Source organism: Podarcis filfolensis (genome assembly GCF_964270895.1).
Source record: "Podarcis filfolensis genome assembly, chromosome: 17".
Classification (NCBI taxonomy): Eukaryota; Metazoa; Chordata; class Lepidosauria; order Squamata; family Lacertidae; genus Podarcis; species Podarcis filfolensis.
In genome coordinates, this window is record NC_139621.1 from 13,727,195 (window position 1) to 13,733,189 (window position 5,995).

At 42.9% G+C, this 5,995-nt stretch overlaps 1 long non-coding RNA gene across 1 annotated transcript; it reads right to left on the minus strand.

Moving 5' to 3' along the window:
- Positions 1–96: 96 nt before the first annotated feature.
- Positions 97–5,882, minus strand: LOC310753086. Its single transcript, XR_014543167.1, has 3 exons — positions 5,765–5,882; positions 490–650; positions 97–201 (listed from the first exon to the last, which is right to left on the minus strand). It is a non-coding gene; the product is annotated as an uncharacterized lncRNA (long non-coding RNA).
- Positions 5,883–5,995: the final 113 nt, after the last annotated feature.

A 5,995-nucleotide genomic window follows, 5' to 3' on the forward strand; every position in this document is an offset into this window, starting at 1 on the left:
CACTATAGAAGATAGCTCATGATGATCTCCAGGTGCTGGCCTGCTTTTTCACTGTACTTTTAAAAAAAGTATTTTAATTGGTGGTTCCAGTTAGATCATTTTAGCATCTGGACTTAGACTCACAGGGCAGGGTCCTTTTTAGGTAGCAATATGTAAAACACCAAAGGGACGTGGGTGGTGCTGTGGGTTAAACCACAGAGCCTAGGACTTGCCGATCAGAAGGTCGGCGGTTCGAATCCCCGCGACACGGTGAGCTCCCGTTGCTCGGTCCCTGCTCCTGCCCACCTAGCAGTTCAAAGGCACGTCAAAGTGCAAGTAGATAAATAGGTACCACTCTGGCGGGAAGGTAAACGGCATTTCCGTGCGCTACTCTGGTTCGCCAGAAGCGGCTTAGTCATGCTGGCCACATGACCCGGAAGCTGTACGCCGGCTCCCTCGGCCAGTAAAGTGAGATGAGCGCTGCAACCCCAGAGTCGGTCACAACTGGACCAAATGGTCAGGGGTCCCATTACCCTTTACCTTTATTATGTAAAACACCACTTACTTCGAAACGAGGGGACCTTCTGCTCTTTCTGCTGAGAGGTTCCCCAGAATCTGACCCAAAGTCACAGCTTTCAACATGTTTGGGTTGGTTCTTTCCATCTTTATCCCTGTTGGTGGGGAAAGATCAGAGCATGAAGAAATAATACATGAAGAACACAAATTAATAACCCTGGAAGGATGCTCTAGAATTCTTAACAGCTTTTGAAATAGGCCTTTTCTCCCTAACGAAAGTGCATACATAGTAATTCAGTGTCTCCCCAGCTTCCAGAAATCCTTCCTTCAAACCCAACTTTTATGTGAGACCTTCGGCTATTAAACTTTCACCCTCATACCAGCTGTGATGAAGGCTGAAGTGCACAGAACTCTTTGAGCCAAAAAAAGATGAAGAACCTTTCGCTAAAGAAGGGTTTGCTCACAGTTATCCGTGATACCCTGGTCTCTTCTGTTCCCCTACATTTTCCCCTTGATCTATTCCAGGGGTGGGGACTGTCTTTTTTATTTTGCCCAATAATCTGCAAACCACTCCTTATTTTAATTGTGCTATAATAAACCACATGATCTTAGCACTTTTCAAACAGACTAGCCCTTATGAGGTCTGAGAAATAAAACCATGCACAGTTACCAGAGTCAGGACTTTCTCCTAGTGAGCCACAGGGCTTGTTCATCCTGGAGAAAAATGTATATTTGCACCTTTCTGTCTCCCCATTAATGCAGGGGCCTCCACATGACACCCCCAATCTCATTGTTGTCTTGGACCCTTCCCTCTTTAAATGTAGGGTTTCTTTCATTGGAAGGTATGAAATCGCTGGGATCAACAAACTCTAAATTTAAAAGGAGGTGGTCAGGTGCAGGGCTGTGAGAATGTTGAGGAAAGGTAGGAGAGGATATATTGATGAACTATTATCTCTCCTCACTCAGGCTTGTGAGTAAGTAGCAGAGCACATTTCCTTGCACATTGCTGGAATCTAGTTGATGGATTAGTGAGAATCATTTGAGTTAAGCAATCCAATCTGGCTTGCCCACTCTGGATATTTCCTGGTAAATGTTTCCCTCTTAAAATAATAATACAACAGTCTTCATTAAAGGTAATAGTAAAGTTTACTTACATTCAGTTCATAGTTTCCTGAAGGCAAGCTTTAGCTTATAGTTGCAGTTACATTTATAGAGATACAAAGTGTGGCTTCATCCTCTGTAAGGATGAGCCATGTGCTGTTGGCTAAGAGTCAGCAGAAAGCAAAAGGGCAAAAGTGAGCAAAATGAAGAAAAGAAGGGAAGATGGCTGCATCACTGACCCTTTTACAGGGTCTGCCAGGGTCACACTCATCTACCTGGTCACACACAGGAGGAAGAGGCTCCAGACCAGGTGTGACAGGAAGTCCTCCTGGCTGGAGCAACATTCCCCTGTGTGTCCTCTCTGGGCAAACAGGAAATGTTGTATTTGGCTGCTTCAGTGATAATACATCCCTCAAGGGCAACACTAGGATGAGTAGGGCATCGTGTGGATATCCCTACATGAATGGGGAAACAGGAAAATGCAAATACAAGACCAGGTGCAGACCAAAATACCAAGGGCAACCCACTTACTTGACCTAAAGATGGGTCCTTTTTGCTCCAAAATAGTAGGGACGCGGGTGGCGCTGTGGTCTAAATCACTGAGCGTCTTGGGCTTGTCAATCATAAGGTTGGCAGTTCGAATCCGCACAACGGGGTGAGCTCCCATTGCTCTGTCCCAGCTCCTGCCAACCTAGCAGTTCAAAAGCACACCAGTGCAAGTAGATAAATAGGTACCTCTGCGATGGGAAGGTAAATGGTGTTTCCGTGTGCTCTGGTTTCCGTCATGGTGTTCCGTTGCACCAGAAGTGGTTTAGTCCTGCTGGCCACATGACCCAGAAAGCTGTCTGTGGACAAACACCAGCTCCCTCGGCCTGAAAAGCAAGATGAGTGCCGCAACCCCATAGTTAAATTTGACTGGACTTAACCATCCAAAGGTCCTTTACCTTTTTACCTTTACCTGCTCCAAACTATGGTCAGACAGTATGTCATGCACACAGGGAGACAACTTGATGTGGGATGTGAAACACATAGCAGTCAAGTACAACATTCCTAGAGTGGACATGCAAGGGGATGCTTGGTCCAGCCAGTAGAAAACTTCCTGTTTTCCCCTGGGCTGGGACAAACTTTCTCTGCATGTGACTAGAGGTGGGCTTGATTTTACCTGCCCAGGTACCAAAAGGGGCAAGGCAGGCAGCACACTCTCTCTTCTCCATCTTGCTTTCGACGTGTGAGCAACAGTGACTGCCTATCTGCAGACACTTGGGACTAACTCCCATATGGGGTACTTCCATGTGTATTTATTATGTAACCAAAGTCTGCCTTCAGGGATTCATCTGTGAACTGAATGTGTGTGAGTAAACTTCTTTTATACTTTTTACACAAGATTGTGTCATGTCTATTCTTTTTAAGAGTGATATAAGGGAATTACCAGGAATCTTATATTGAGAGGCTAAAACTAGCCTGCAACAAACTAACCGCTGTAAATTTAAAGGGGGAATGTTATAGAACTTGCTAACTGCTTAGAGCTGAAAACATATTTTTAAAATGGCAAAATGAACTCAAAATACGACAGCCATTTGAAATGTGTTATTGTTTCACTTTTGTCTCCCATGTGAATGGGTATTTTGTTTCCCATGTGAATGGGTATTTTCCCCATCCTATACTTATTTCACTTATTATTGCAAGTTATTTAACACAATTGTGTGTCCGCTATCGATTACTATTGTATTTTTACATTGTTCTGTGGTAAGTTACTATAGGACTACTATTGTATTGGTAAGATAGGCCCTCCTCTTTGAAACAGGGCCACTTCGATTTAAAATAGAGCCCTTTCCATTGGAATCTCCTTGAGACATCAATAGTTGCTATATCACATTTTGCAGTACTGGGATAAACTTTTTCTTAGAGTATTGAAATTCATACATGTTTTTAACCCTAGATTAAAATCCTTTATATTCATGTTATTACATCACAATGCCTTACAAACAAAACAGCCAACAAGTTGTTATAGAGAAAGTCATCTCAGAGGAAGAATGAGAAGAGAAACTGCTGCCTCATTTCCTACCCCAGTGTAAGATCCTTAGGACAATGCAACAACTCAGGGAGAGGAGGAGAGTCAAACAGAAACATATTTTTTTAAAAAAAATGCTACTAGCCATCTCAAAAGTAACAGCTTATTAGCTAGGTTTTGGTTATTTGTATTGTAATGTTATGTTGTGAACCGCTCTGAGATCTATGGATAAAGGGCAATATACACGTTAATATTAATAATAATAACAACAATAATTTGAGTTAATTTTACAATGAATGATTTTGGTATGTGGTACTATTTTATTGTTGTTAGCCGCCCTGAGCCGGCTTCGGCTGGGGAGGGTGGGATATAAATAAAATTTATTATTATTATTATTATTATTATTATTATTATTATTATTATTATACATCAGTTATGATTTAGTAATTTGATCATATTTGGACCCTGTCATTCTTCCAAGGAGCTCATCCACAGGAGTCTCAATTTTATCTTCACTGCAACAGACTTCTGGGTAGCCTTGATTTTCCTGAAAAGTGACAGATAGCAGTTACCAGAGTAAACTATCACACATGGACAAAACAGCAGCAGACAAACTATGGTGGACTTAACGGCTTAATATGAAAGCAGGAGGAAACATAATGGAAGAGGGTGGAGGAAGTTGTGTCAGGCCTTCCTCTGCTTGCATAATGTGGCTGACTGGTTGTACTCCAGCATGCAGGAACTATGTGGCTGCAGCCTTCTGTGAGACTTTTAGAAGACTTCTGAAGGCAGCCCTGTTTACTAAAGTTTTTAATGTTTGATGTTTAATTGTATTTTTAAAAATTTGTGGCTGGGGACACCCGGCCAGATGTTTGGGGTATAAATTATTATTATTATTATTATTATTATTATTATTATTATTATTATTTATTCCCCTGACCTACACGACCTACCCAATATCTGCAGACAGTCTGGGCTTGAATCCTCACTAAGTAAAATGAAAGAGAGCCTGCTACTCAGAAGGGAAAGAAAAGAGACATGAAAGCAAAGGTTGTGCAGGTGATCAGAAGGAAAGTTTAGGAATGTAGCAGGTGAGACTTTTTAAGTACTGCTAACTCATGATTATTTTTATTATTAATAATAATTGAATTTATATACCGCCCTATACCTGGAGGTCTCAGGGTGCTTCACAGAACAAAATCAGAATATAAAACCACAAAATATATCATCAAAATAAAAACAACAGCCCAATAACTCCCCTCCAAAAACCCCCACTAATTCCTACAGAATTAAATGTGTTTATTGCATTTATAGCCCACGTATTTCTGCAATGAGACCAAGGTGGTGCCTCGTTCTTCCTCTCCTCATTTATACCCCACAACAACCCTGTGAGGTAGGTTAGGCGGAGAAGCTGTGACTGGTCCAAGGGCACCTAGTGACCATATGAATGCTGGTCTCCCAGATCCTACTCTGACACTCTTAATCAGTCCGTCCCACGAGCTCTCCAGTAGTTCCAATGTGCAGAAGCAGATTATTCCATAGATAATGGAGAGACAGGACAACTGACAGTTATTCCTCAAGGAAAATAACCTGGGATGAGCAGCAGAAGATGTTTCAGATCCCTCTCCTTGTAATCATTTAAGTCCTGGGATCTACTGCTGGCAGCTGAAATGGCCCTTCAGCCATTAGACACGGAATGAGTTTCCTCCGTGAGGGAGATCGCACCCTTCCTTCTGTTTCTGTTGCAATTTAACAATGAATACTATTCTACTAGAATTAACAATAATCGCTTCGGGCAAACCGCAGGTCTCATGGGGGTGCGGTTGGGGCACGCAAAATCTTTTAGAGCGGCTCTGAAATATTTTCTTTTGTGCGCCCAAGCTACTGTCGTGGGAATAGAAGACAGATAAAAAGGAGGAGCAGGAAGTTATTCGGTCCTGCCAGTATCGCTTAATTCTAAAGCAAACCTTTTCTGAAAGCGATCGGACGGATACCGGACTCCACGGGTTTCGGGGCTGTTTTTGAGATTCACCCGAAACCGAAACGGACGGTGCAGCAGGAAATGCGCTGGCTCTCATGCTAACCATCTTGCACGAACAGCTTGGGCCTTTTTTTTGCGAGCTGCGGTATCTAAACTGGCGTTTTCGCGACCCTTACCTCCACAGAGAACGGGGAAGGATTTCTTCACATTGCAGTCGAGACGGCTTGGCGATCCTTCAGCGTCCCCCTTCGGATCTAAGCAAGGAGACAGTGTGGCTTGGGGAGCCCGGGCGAGGTAAGGTCTCCCGAGAAGAAGGCTGAACCTCAGGCGACCAGAGATCTCTCTCGGGCTCCTTGCGAGTTTACCACCAAGTAAAAATCGTTTTATTTTTATTTTTAACAGGAAAA